The sequence below is a fragment of the Gallus gallus genome, chromosome Z, assembly GCF_016699485.2.
Source record: "Gallus gallus isolate bGalGal1 chromosome Z, bGalGal1.mat.broiler.GRCg7b, whole genome shotgun sequence".
Taxonomy (NCBI): Eukaryota; Metazoa; Chordata; class Aves; order Galliformes; family Phasianidae; genus Gallus; species Gallus gallus.
The window spans coordinates 12316501-12330816 of record NC_052572.1 but is presented as its reverse complement, the minus strand read 5'-3'; the positions used below and the strand labels follow the sequence as shown (position 1 = coordinate 12330816).

General features: G+C 40.0%; 1 long non-coding RNA gene across 1 annotated transcript in view; it reads right to left on the bottom strand.

The window, feature by feature from the left end:
• Nucleotides 1-700: 700 nt before the first annotated feature.
• The window catches only part of LOC121108609, a 32790-nt gene continuing 19174 nt past the window's right edge, over nucleotides 701-14316 (bottom strand). Inside the window, exon 2 of the long non-coding RNA XR_005843254.1 lies at nucleotides 701-3450. This is a non-coding gene — a long non-coding RNA (uncharacterized LOC121108609). The remainder of the gene's footprint in view (nucleotides 3451-14316) is intronic.

Genomic DNA, 14316 nt, shown 5'->3' with positions numbered 1-14316 from the left:
ATACTTCTCCACTGAATAAAGATTTATATTGCGGTTTCCTAGAATAATCTTCAAGAAGGAAAAGGTATTTCCTCCCTCACAAATCCCCTCACTCCATGCACACACAGCAGCATGCTCTGAATAGGACGAAGAAAAATTAGTGAGGATACGATTACTTTACTAGAGAAAGGCTGCCCTCCTCCCGCGCCAACAAGATATTATAGGTCAAGTCAAGTAAGGTCAAGTGAGTTCTTGTCATGTCCAGGATCCCTGATTTATTCTGTCAGCTGTTCAGTGTCATGCAGCACGATGGGGTGAGTGTCAATACTGAGACAGTGCAAAGCAACTGAACATGCTGATTTTAACAAGGGTGGCTCATGTTCACTTGAGTCCTGCTGGGTGATTATGGGTGTCATGGGGAGTGTGGGATGAACAGTATATTAGCACAGATAATTTATGTACAGGGCTTTCTTTGCCTTAAAGAATGCGGCCTCTGTGATGGAGAAGTCCCTTGGGATCCCGTGAGACACATTATCCCTCAGCAGACAAGGAGTTACAAAGGAGGGCAATGCAGAGAAACTGGTGCCTTAAAACCCACAGACTGTCCTCCTTACAAGCTTTCTGCTTTTGTCTCAGCTTTCATGCACATTTCATTTATATGTATTTGTTTTAGCAGAATTGATTTGATTTTACAAGGCACTCACAAATAGAATATCGAAAATCTTTTTCAACATTGCTTTATTGCTGCAACATCTGTAGTTTGGATAGAGAGGCTTCTGGGAAAGGTAGCATTTCTCATGCATGCAGCACGAAGTTCTCTCTTGTGAAAGAGAGACTATTACTCAGTGCTATTTCCTGAGCACTAATTTAGAGTCTCCAGCAAAAAGCCTGCAGTTGCGGAGCTCTCAGCAGCAGCACGTGTTCCCCAGAGCTATAGGAAGAAGAGGTTTAAAACCATTGTTCTAGGCTGAGGTGTTATTTTATCGATCCATACTGCAAATAATAAACACGGCATTAATAATACTGTATGGTGCTTGCCTCTCTGTGTTAGTAACACATTGTTTGCATATTGCAATCGCAAACAGAATGGAAAAACTGCATCAAGAGTCAATTGAATTTCATATTAACAGGCTACACCCAATACACCCAGTACAAAAACTGATCTGAGTGAACGTGGTCAAACAGTACAGTATCGCATACTCCAGCATCTCTCAGTCTGAGTAGATGCTTTAAGAAACTGCTAGTTGTGCATCAAGAAATCAGTGTGGTGCTAGCCTCTGTGAAACTAGCATTTCACAGAATCATACCTGTGGGTTGTGTTCCCTTAAATATTACCTAGACCAGCTCCCCTGCAATGAAAAGGGAAATCTACAGCTAGATCAGGGAGCTCAGAGCCTGATCCAGCCTGACCATAGAACCTCTCCAGGAATGGGGCAGCCACCACCACTCTGAGCAACCTGTTCCAGTGCCTCACCACACTCACCGTAAAAAACTTCTTCCTTATGTCCAATGTCAGTTTCCCCTCTCAGTCTGAAAAAATTTCCCCTTGTCTTCTCTCAACAGAACCTGCTAAAGAGCCCGTCCCTTTCTTTCTTATCGTTACCCTTTAGATACTGAAAAGCTGCCATCAGATCTCTTCAGAGCTTTCTCCTGCAGGTTGCACAGCCTCATCTCTCTCAGCCCATCGTCACGGGGAAGTGTTCCATCCCCTGGATCAATTTTGTGGCCCACCCATGGACACAGTCCAACAGGTCTACGTCTGTCCTGGACTGAGGACTCCACATCTGAGCACAGTACTCCAGGTGAAAAGGGCTACAGATCAACATTTCCGTTGAAACTGCAAGGTGTATCTGCAGATTTGTAGTACTGTTTTTATGCAAAGAAATAATGTCATCGGTCCTGCAACTTTTTTTCTTCACTGCTATTGGTAGATCTTTTATTTTTGGCAGCCCATTTATTAGGGATTAGGAGTATTTCTTTACGCTGATCATTTTCACTTCTGTTTTACAAAATGCACTTTTTCTGTTGGCAGAATGCGAAGTGGAACAGTCGCTAAAAGAGATCTGATGACTATCAGAACATCCTGTGCTTTCCTTAAAGCACTATTTTTTTACAACCTCAGGCATGGTTTTCTGCTGCCCTGTAGTCAAGGGCATCACTTTGGCTGGTAGCTGCAGACATTCATCTGATATGGAGCAGGAGGTACCACAGTAATATGCAATAACTGTATCACTGTTCAAAATTTCTATTTGCTATTATAAATGCATATGGAAATTAGACAATTATTTTATGCATTCATTTTTATTCACTGGCCTATTTTAAAAAGGGCATTTAATACAGAGTTTTTAAAAAAGTCTGGTTATGCTGTGGGATAACGTATTTGGAAATGAGAATATCTAGAATTCAAATTACCAAGAAGCCTTACATACTGTTGGTAAAATGGTGGCTTACATGAATTCAGTGGCAAAGCGTCCACCAGCATCATCTGGCATAATATTTCTAGCTATGAATATGTTATCAAACTGAGTTTCAACGAAAAGTTATTGAAACTATTAACTTCTATCTCTGATATACTGAATTTTTGTTTAAATGATACTAATCTGAGTATGTCCAAAATCTAGGACGTTTCCATAGAGTTTAGTAGCTCTTGAACCAAGTCCTTCAATGGCAAAGTCCGCATTTCTGCACAACATTCCCCAGGAACTGTGGCAGAGCACAGGCTAGGCCGACACTTTGATAAACAGACTGAGCAAGCATCTGCTCTGTGGAATAAAGGGAAGAAAGAAAACATCACAATAATAGTAAACAGTGCTAAATTTACTTCTCTTTACAGATTTTGATGTCTTGGAGCCAAAGGAGCTGAATACAGTCAGGTAAAGCAGATGGGACTTCACTGCTGTTCTGCAGACCTGGAGCCTTGCGTACATCTCCAGTGGTTCCTCTTCTTCGTGAAACTCAACTCCATTTTGAATTTCAGGTTCAAGAAAGAATTTTTCAGCTTCCACTACTATTCAGCTCCTGAAATGTCTCATAATTCACTTCTGGTGGATGTCAAAACCATTCAACAACACTACTGCATCTTGGAACTTTTCCCAAGGTGGATCAAAAGACAGTCTTTGTGCCTATTAGAAATGTTGAATGGACACAAAAGCTTGCTGCCTTTCTCATTTTTAGTATTGGTAGAGCAAATATTTGATGATTAATATGTAGTGGCCTTTCCATGGAAATCCAGGTTTTCCAACCTGCTTTTATTGGTTAGCATTCCAAACAGCAAAACTCTGTGGCATACGCATAACTTTAAGCAACTGAGTAATCCCAGCGCTTTGGGCTGCACTGTTGAAGTGAGTGGGAGTCTTGCCATTGAATTTTATAGGAGCATTATCAGACTGTAAGTGCTTTGTTGGTTCAAGGCCAATATTTTCTCAGACTTCAGAGGAAGCCAGATTGGGTCTGATCTCTCCACAGCCTCTCCTAGAAAGACCAAAATAAAAACAAATGATACTAAGCAACAGGAATGCACATAGCATAGAGGAAAGTAGCACTGAACACAAGACAAGGAAGCATTACTCTTTGAAATACTGGAGTATGAGAGAATGGTAGCAGGTTGTTTTCTTCACAATGTCCTTCATGCAGTTTTACAGACAGACAGTTTGTCCAACTAGCAAAAGAATCAGCATCTGTCTAAGATCCAGACAAATAAACCTGCCTCAAAGCCAGGGCTGCAGCATTCCTCCAGCAGAAGGGGATTATGATGGTTAACGCATGGGCTATAGTGTGACTAACCAACCATTCCTCACACCTCTAGAGGCAGTGAGAAGGATCAGCCCCAGATGAAGGCAGAGCAGACACCTACCAGAGGCAGCAGAATGACCACGGATCACATGTCCGTTTGGCTTAATACACAACTGTTAAAAATGTGTTTGGTGGAACAGTGATTCCATTAAGATTCAATTAAGAAATTCTTCCTACTTCAGGAATTATGAAAACATCTATTTTCTAATAATCTAATAATCTGTGAATCACTTACATGTACTTAAAAATTGATGTATTCTCTGTGTGATCCAATGCAGGTTTTCACATAGCATCTGCCATGGGGAGACATAACCATGGCCAGTGGTCAGCATAGCTCCTTTAAACGTGTTGAATCTTGCAAGAAGTCAGCCACTTATCTCTGAGACCATTGACTGATACACTTGGATTTAAACTTAGGAATAAATCCAACTTATTTTCATTTTTTGTCTAGTAAGTGTTATGTTTTCTTGTTGGCTTTTTCTCGTGGCTGTTTTAGATAATATCTCTTTTGGTGAAAAACAGCAAGTATACACTTCAGGTCTGATTCTTCTACTCCTTTAAGAATAATCCTGTCGTGTCTTGCTACTTCCATTGGAATCAGTATGATTATTTTTCTGTTTAAGATTTCTCCCTGTAAAGCCACAAAACCCAAACCCTTAGCTTTCTGCTATATTTGCTTCAGTGGAATAGCCCATGCTGGGAGAACATTCATTCCTCTCATTCTGCTCAACCACACAATTAGCCAACTCTTTCAGGCATATGTATATTTATGAAATGTAAAAACTACCAAATGTTCTGTTGTTTCAAGCCAATTAAAATCAGTGCTTCTACAAAGCACATGAACAACCCAGCCCCATGAAAGGCACATGCCTTGAATAGCTAACCAGCTCTGGATAGATCAGAGAATGCATTTTAAATGACAATGTCACATGCAGATTGTGAGCGAGTAAGAAACTATGCCACTGTGATGTCTCTTGAAATAAGCACCACAGTTCTCCCTAGACACTTCATGACCTTGTGTGTTGATCTCAGTCCATTTTCCAGGACTGTAAATAAGAGCACTTGGAAAAGCTTTTCTGTTCACACATTTGTAGTTACGAGGGAGAAGTCCTGAATGGAAGCATGGCATCCATCAGGCAAGCACAGCAGGTGATGCAGGACAGACTGTATTAAGCAGATCCTACAACTGGGACTTCTGCAGCATTTTATTATGGCAACAACGGAATATATATTTATCAAACAACATTAAATATAAAAAAGACATTCCCATGCACAGTAGTAAGCTGGCAGCTATCCAGTCAGCAGCCTTACTGTGGGCAATGCAAAGAACTCCCTCGAAGGGGTCGCCAAACTGCTGAGAATCTGCGAAGATTCAGTTATAGTTATCTGGAATCCCTTCACTGACCCATAAGGAGCTTTGTCTGGATACCTATATACTCCCAGGAGCACTCAGATTTGGTAGTTAAGTTGAACTGCTTATTGAATAGTGTTGTAGATACATTATAAAGGTGACTTCCCCTTCCATTTTCAGTTTCACTTGTGGTGATGTTTTCAGCTTTCTCTATTATTTTAAATGGGTATTATTTAGTTCAGGGCTATTCATTCTGAATGATTAAGAACCAAGCCAGATTACACAGTAACTTTTATCAGTTACCAGATACAGATTTTTTATTTATTTATTTATTTTATTTTATTTTATTTTATTTTATTTTGTATTGTCCATGTTAGAGTGGTAGAAAAAAAAGGCTGCTGTAGTCTGGATGCTGATGATCTGAACTGCAGCTGTAGTACTGGAAGGAAAAGGGAAATCTCAAGAAACCATCATTACCCCACCATTCCCACATGAGGAAACTGCAATGTGGAAAATGAAATCAATGAGATAACATATGTGATAAACAAGCTGCCAAAACAAGAAAGCACTAAGCCCTCAACACCTGTATCTATCAAAAATACTAATGAAATTATAGTGAATGCATTCCTAGTTTTAAAGAAAAGCCTCCATCATCCCCATCATTTCCTAGCATCGCATTTATTACTTTCAGACGTACAGAAAAGAAGAAAAAAAAAGAAGCTGAAATAAGTAACTGGGAGACATCCATGACTGTTGGCAAAGCTTCTGCTGCATCTTTCCTGTAATCTTTATAGATTACATCACCTGCACATTGCTCTCTGTGTGATCACCGTCGACTTCATATCTACGCATCCAAGACCAGTCACAGCCTACCCCATCTTGCTCTGCAACTCCCACCCCATACTGAGAGATCAAATGAAACACAAGGATTAGCCCTTTCTACTGGCCTCCTTCAGAGTGCCATAATCTGCTGCTACATTTTCAAACAAGTACCTTTTCCCCCTATTCCCTCTGCAGGTCCACATACTCAGGTGGATCCTCCTGCAAGCAATCACAAAGCTGCTTCACAGTCCCTCTTCAAACTTTTCCCTTTTCCTTAAAATGTACTTCTTCAGCGTTGTCCACCAAGAGCTGAAAATGGGAAAGTGTTGCATCTGTGGCTTATCTCCCTCCTCTCTGTCCAGCTGCTGCCTGATTTTCTCTCTCATGTTTTTATCCTGAATCTCTTAAAATTTAAGGACTCATCCTCAGTGATCTGTTGGACTGAGAAATGAGAAGAGCTTTTCCCTTCTCTGTATCCATTCTGCTTAACATATTATTGAAAGGTTTAATTAATACAAAACATAACCTGTTAATGGATTCTAGCAGATCAGAAACCTCCCTGGTCAAAAGAGCCCTTTTAAACTCCATGTTAGGGAGGTAAATTTTTCATGTAGGGATGGGGGAAATAAGACTGAAAACCCATAGTTTTCATATGTGCTAAATAGGGTACAAGAAATGGACATAATAGATCTCCCAGAACTTCATATTGCAAGAATGTCACTGGGTTTGATACTAAGAGTATTATTCCTTCTCACCAAAATATATATTTTCAGTGGTTCACCAGAGATTGCCCACTTGTAAGAGCTGAAGAAGATTACCTTTGCCAGGAAGAAAAGGGGAAATTGGAAAGATAAGCCAGAGAAAAGGCTAAAAATAATGCAAAAAGAATTGTAAAGAGAGAGCTTGAAAGAGTCCCTACATGCTGCAGAACAGGGGATTTATTTTCTGCAACTAACTCCTTACTGAATAGACACTAACCTTACAGCACAGCATGGAAAGGTGGCAGAGAATTATAGAAAAACATCTCTGAAGAGTACCATGCAGAAGTTCAAGTAGCAGTCTAAATAAAAGTGGTTTTGCTCAGAATTTCCAGACTGATGGGTTTAAATTTTTATCATCCCGTGGCATTACTCACATTTCAGAATTGTGGCAATTTTGCTCATTCTCAGAAACAGGGCAGGAAAGAGACTACCAGCAGCAGCGCTGAAAAAAAAGAGCACACATTTTCCCAAACCATCCAGTGTTTGGAGCTCACGTAGGACCCCCAGCCAAAGTCACTTGTAATCCTGAGACCTTGTCCATCAAAGCCATTGGGACCCTCCCTTCTTATTTAGAAAGGGAGACTGATAGTTGTTTTAATCCCTACCAAAGACATGTTTTCCTATACAGTCTTTTGAGCTGCCAAACCATGAGCCAGACCTTTCTATAGTAACAAAGCACAGTAGGAGTCATCCCTTCTGGAAGCTTGGACAGGCAGGAAGAGAGATATGCCAGGGTATCTCTATTTATACCTATAAAACCTATGAGGAGATTGGCGGGGCACGAGGACCGTGGCCAGCTAGGAATTCCTTGCAGAGCTAGAATTGCTAGCTACTCTGAACGTAGACTTCTGTGCCTAAGCTAACTACTACTCAGTTGAAATTGCAATTACAGCTTATGTGTTTTGCCAATATTTTGAGACAAATGAAATAAGTTTTACTGGAAGTTACGGGATCCTGTGTTTTCTTAATAAGTACATAATTCACGGTTCTTTTATTTTTTTTTAATGATTTAGTTAAGCCACACAAAATAATCCAATAACTGTGATATTTCACAAAATTGAAATATTCCATCTTGAAATTACAGGAAATCCATGGAAATGGCTACCAAGGCTGCCCATATATATAGGCAGATAGGGAAGACCCAGCTGTGTGCAAGAAAACTGTGTACTTTATATTAACAAAACTAATTTACTATACAAGGAAAAAAATATTTATTTGATCAAGATCTGCATCACATCTGATAAGTGTTTCTTGGTACACCAAATTTTCCAAAAATAAATCAAACATCTGTATGCAATGTTAATAATGCACATAAATACAAAAAAAAATTAATACTTATAATAAATCAGATTTGTTTCTGAAAACCAAGAAGAAAAGGATGAAAAAGTCTTTTCTAAAGAGTAATGTGTTTAAAATACAGATTAGCATACAATGAAATGAAAATATATTTAACGACCAAGTAAATCTGCTTGCAATTTATTGAGGTAAACAGAATTTGCCTTTACAACTTCCAAAATAAGAATGTCTGTAAGGTAAATCACAAGAAACACTGAAAAGTGTTTAAACTCTATTTTTAGAGCACTTCTTAATTGTTCCCATGGGAAAAAAAGAAAGAAAGAAAGAAAGAAAGAAAGAAAGAAAGAAAGAAAGAAAGAAAGAAAGAAAGAAAGAAAGAAAGAAAGAAAGAAAGAAAGAAAGAAAGAAAGAAAGAAAGAAAGAAAGAAAGAAAGAAAGAAAGAAAGAAAGAAACAGATGCTGAGAAACTTTAAGCAGATTATTTCGTTTCTGTTTCTCTTCAGAGCCAAGATGGGGTTCTTTTGTCAGTGGTGATGTGGGTTTTTCTGCTGTTGGGTTATATTGTTGTTGTTTGTTTTGGTGTTTTTTTAGCTGGAAAGGGTAACACCAGTCAATATAAATCAGGATTGAATTTGCTCTGCTCAGCCTTTATCAGATAAAATTTTATATCTTTTGCCCTAATTGATTGATTTCAGTGGTTTAAACTATTTTACAAACAGAAAATTTTCCCACTTGAGCTGCTTTATGTGACACTCCTAGCTTTGTCCAGTCTTTTCCTTTCTTCATTGATTTTAGCCTCTCTCCATTTTTCAAGATCACACAAACTTGTAGTTTGTGCTCATGACTATACAATAGTCTTCACAGTTCGGCTGTCTGCTCTTAATTGGTGCAACATGATAAAGCAGATGAGAGTATTAAAACCTAGTCTGCCCTGCTGCAGTTCTGGGAGTTGGATTCAAAGAGCTGCCCAAGAGCTTCACAGCACCTCAGAAGCACTGTGCACTCATGCCTTAGAGCACCCATACCCTCCTTCTAGTCTGACCACTGCAAAGAAAGAGGGTAACGAAAGGCCAAAGCTGCTTTTATGTCTTTGAGACGTAAAAACATTGAGAAACTACTTCAGAAGACTTTTAATCAATCCTTCAACTGAAAAATAGTTCTGATTATTCATTACCAGCTTACATTCTTCCTTCATGTACTCATTTTTTAGATATTCTCTGGCAAAGACTCGATATCTCTGATCTGTTGTTTCATAAAGCTCATTTTTGTCTTCCTATTTCAAAACCGGTTTGGAACAAAACAACACTTTTTTTTCCTAAAGAAAACCTGCAAGAGAAACTGCAAATGGATAACTGTCAGCAATTATCCTCATGAATAACAACACAGGAAGGAAACTGCTCTTCAAGTTTGGTCTTAATCATCCAACTGCTCCATGATCTGCTCATCAAAGTTGCAGAACTAGCTGCTGCAAACTTGAAGGGAGTAACCTGGCAGTAGACAGATGGAGGAGTGATCTACTCTTTATGAGAGATCTCATTTTAATCCATAATCGTTACCAGAAATAATAAAATGCTGTTTATTACATGATGCTGCATTGTGTCAGCCTAAAACTCCCCCCTGACTTTTCTTCTTAATTAGTACCTGGCCTTTTACCATCTGCTAGAGAGAGAGATTATAGCAAACACTAGATTATCTGCATCAGTATCTGATAGAGCTAACTGTTTCATGTCAGAATTGCCTAAAATGTTTTTCACTGAAGGAAATGATAAATCACAGTCCTCATTTTTCAGTACATGTTCCAAGGCAATGGTTTCCAAACTGTTTTGGACCTTGCCCCACTGTCAACTCTTAGTATTACTTACACACCATCAATCACCATTACTGTCAAACATTTAGCCAAACTCCTAGGAAAGCGTGGTTGTGTGTGCCAGCTATTTGCCATGCCCTCGCAGGACACCATTTGGGACATTCTCCAACTAAGAAACAGGTTTAGATGTACAAGCCACAATGCAACCAGAACCAAGCCACTCACCACCACATATAAGGGAGATCTGGGATAAAGAAATTTTCTGTCTTTCTATTCCCAGATGAAGGATGGGGATACATGGCAGACCTGTGTTCAGAAGAGCTCAATTACTCTCTTTTTATTTGCCTGCTGAAAGACTACTGACAAAATGCCTCTTCTCTCTGCAGAGCGCAGTGCAAAATATCAGAAAGTGTGTGGCAGAAAGAGTATACCAGAGTGCATGAAGGGGACAGGTTTATGCACCTCCCTTCCACCAACCTATGTGCTCTGCAGGTGGGCTTATGCAACACGTGTATTTATGTTCCTCATCTGGCAGCTCCTGCTGATACTGATGTCTCAAGTACACCCTGCCACCACAACAAAGCACCGCTCCCATTACAGCACAAGCCTCCTAGTTCTGCATCCTACTCCTTCTTCTTCACAGGACTGGTCTTCCTCGATGCTTGGCAGTGACAGCAGCTCTGTGGTTCTGAAGAATTATTTATCTTGATTCAGTGACCCTGAAGTTAACGGTTCCCAGTCCCACTTCACATTTGAGTTCTGTGAAAGCAGCATCAAACCCTGTCACCTGCTCAAGAGGTTCAAGAGGGAGCACTTGTTGATTGCTGCATTGCTATAACCTCCAACACTGATGCCTCCAAGCTTTCCCCAGCAAGTCATTATTCAAACTTGAAAATTATACAAATGCTTGAAAAGAAGAGATGAAGTTTCTTTCCAGCTGACTGTCTGAGGATTTTAACTTTTTGGCTTCCAGTTAGCAGAATATCTACTAGTTCATGTGAAGCTGTAAGTGTGTCATCAGGATACCACATGCTTTGATAATTACTCTGGCGGGTATTAAAGTTAATCCTGTGCTGTATAGATCACTTACAAAACACAATAACTGGACCAGAAATCCTAATGTGAGACAGTCATAAAAAGAGCAGCTAAAAGTGCCAGCGCGTCTCCGACACGTCCGGCATAAACTGGAACCCTAAATTCCTACTTAGAGTAGCCTGTTAGGAATCCAGCCATCCTCTGATTATGAAATCTGAGGCATGGCAGAGCAGCTTATGTCAGATCTACTGCGTATCCATGAGTCTTAAACCAAGACTTGTGAATATAACCCATGCCCTTCCTGGCTTGTGAGAAGAGTCATGAGCAACTGGTGAAATTTCAGACCAAAATAGCCAGGGCATCATTCAAAAGACCCAGTTCTTCTTCCTTTAAAGACCACGCACCCATGCCACCTACCCACCTATTTTCCCAGCCTGAAATTGACCATTCTGTAGAAAACTGAAAAAGAAAAGCAGCCATCTACATTGTAAGTTGCCTCAATCTAGGCTCAAGTGAGGACACAAGGTTCATGTCACTTTAACAGGTGTGATGAAGGCAGAAATACATTTATCTTCCTTACTCCGCTGATTCTTCTTCATGACTTCCCTGCAGCTGCTGATGTGGTATTGCGGTTTGATTTATATGAGTGGTGAAAGTCTTGGGAAATATGCTGTTAGTTTTGATCTTTCCTAATAGGAAAGATACAAATAATTCAGTAAATAATAATGGAAAACAGCATGTACTTATGACACTTCCATTGGATCGGTGTTTTCTCTGTTTTCTCCAAACTTAGTTGTATTTATACAGCATTGAATAATAAATTCAGTATATAGGCTGAACTCTAGCATTGGATAACAGTCAGCATCCAGTGTCAGTACCAAATATTATCACCTGCCATCATCACAACTGTCTGGTTCATGAACAAAACCTAGCTTAAAAGAGAAGAATGGTTGTAATATGTTCTAGTTCTAGCCACACCACCAAAGTTGCAGAAGGCAAATTCACGGACTGGAAGAATGAAGAATGACCCTCTGCAGGATTAGGTTTGAGAGCATTTAAGGAATCTTGGAAGTACACAAGTTCTTGGGACCTAATGAGATACCTCTGTAGGTCCTGAGAAAAATGGTGGATTAACTTACTAAGCCACTGTCCATTGTAACTGGAGAACTGTGGCAGTCCAGTGAAGTTCCCAGTGACTAGAAAAGGGGAGACATAACCCTCATTTTCCAAAAAGGCGGAAAAAAAGGAAGATTTGAGGAACTACAGGCCAGTCGCTCTCACCTCTGTGCCTAGCATGATCATGGAGCAGATTCTCACAGAAACTGTTCTAAGGCATATGGAAAACAAAGAAGGTACTAGAGACACCTAACATGGTTTGAGTAAATACCTGGGGAATTTAGTGTTAGTGGCCTTCTGTGATGGAGTTACGATATTGGTGGATAAGGTAAACATCAAATCATAGAAGTGCAAATGACATCTTCCTGGACTTGTGCAAAGCATTTGATACTGTCCCACATGACATCCTTGTCTCTGAATTGCAGAGGCGCGCATGTGACAAATGGACAACTTAGTAGGTATGGAATTGACTGGATGGCTGCACAAGTGTTGTGGTCAATGGCTCTATGTCCAAGTGGAGACCAGCAGTGAGTGGTGTTCCTCAGGAATTTGGATTGAGACCAGCACTGTTTAACATCTTTGTTGGTGACACTGACAGTGACAGAGTGCACCCTCAGGAGGTTTGCTGTTGACGCCAAACTGATTGGTGTGGTTGACACGCTGGAGAGATGGGCTACCGTACAGAAGGACCTTGACAGGCTTAAGAGCTGGGCCAGTACAGACGTCATGAAGTTCAACAATGCCAAGTGCAGTGTCCTGCATATGGATCATAGCAATCCTAAGCACAAAAAGAGGCAGAGCTACAAGTGGATAGAGAGCAGCACTGAGGAGAAGGGCTTGGAGATGCTGATTGATAAGAAGCTCAAAATGAGCTGGAAATGTCCATTTGCAGCCCAGAAAGCCAAATTTATCCTGGTCTGCATCAAAATGAGTATTAATAGCAAGTCAAGGAAAGTGATTGTCCTGTTCAAATCTATTCTCATAAGACCCTACCTGGATGATGATCAGAGTGGCTAAAACACCTCTCCTGTGAAGGCTGAGAGAGTTGGAATTGCTCAGACTGGAAAAGAGGAGTCTCCAAGTAAACCTTTTAGTGATCTTCCTGTACTTAAAGGAAAACTGGAAGAAAGATGGAGTGGGACTTTTTACAAGGATATATTGTGATAGAACATGGGTTAGTGGCTTGAAACTAAAGGTAGATTTACTTCAGATAAAGTGACAAAAAATTTCAATATGAGGGCAATGAAGCACTGGAATAGGTTCCTAAGAGAAACTGTGGATGTCCTATTCCTGGGTATGTTCAAGGACAGGTTAGAGGAGAATCTGGGCAGCCTGACCTAGTGAAGGGTGTCCCGGCCCCGGCATAGTGTTTGGATCTAGTTGGTCTTTAAGGTCCCCTCCAACCCAAACCATCCTACGATCCTCTGAATCCAGTAAGTGTATGGAGGGTAGTTTTATCCATCTTTAATCATTTGCAGACATAGAAGTATTGTCTTTGCCTGAAGATTACCCAATAGTTGACTTGCTAGTTGATTTGCTGTGTCCTCTGACAGTAGCAACCATGGCTACGTCCCTCGCTAGATACCAGAACTTTCCAATACTTTCAAATGGCATCTTCAGCAATTAAGAAGCATTGAACAGTTTGAACGCTGAAGTAGCACAGGCTGTTAGAAGAATATCAAGCCTATGCTATAAATAAGCTCAAGTCCAAGGTATCGATCATCATCTTCAATATATATTTTCTGTACAAGTCCAGGATATATAAGAGCCATGTACTGAGGTTGGATGGGGAATATTATCTCAAAGATCAGGATTGTAACCCTGGTTCTTTCTCAGATTTTATACTGATTTTATTATTATACAGATTTTATACTCTCCTAACAAACATTCAAAAATACCTAGTTCAAAAATAAACAAATGAATAAATAAAGCCCTGATAAAATACGATATTTCATAGATGTCATTTCTCCTCAAGTAAATAATTTGGAAAAATAGAATGGAACCTTTGAATTCGGATACATTTTGAAAGTTATTTGGTACCATAACATGGAATAGATATCAGTTATAATAAACTCACCTAGGGATCCGGCAGGAGGAAGAAGAGGTAAAGGAATACAAGGAGATGGAGAGGACACAGCTGGATTGACAGTAATTGGTGAAGATGGAGGCTGCAGCGATTTTGAGGAAAATACAGAGGAGGTACACTTCTCCATTGCTTTGAAGTGTGTTAAACTAGTTTGACAACCACCAGTGCACAGGTAGGAGATAGATAGTAAGGAATTACACTTGTAATTTCCATTCTAGTAGCTCCTCGCATATACCTAGCAAGAAAGGCATACTTCCTTGCAAAGAAGATC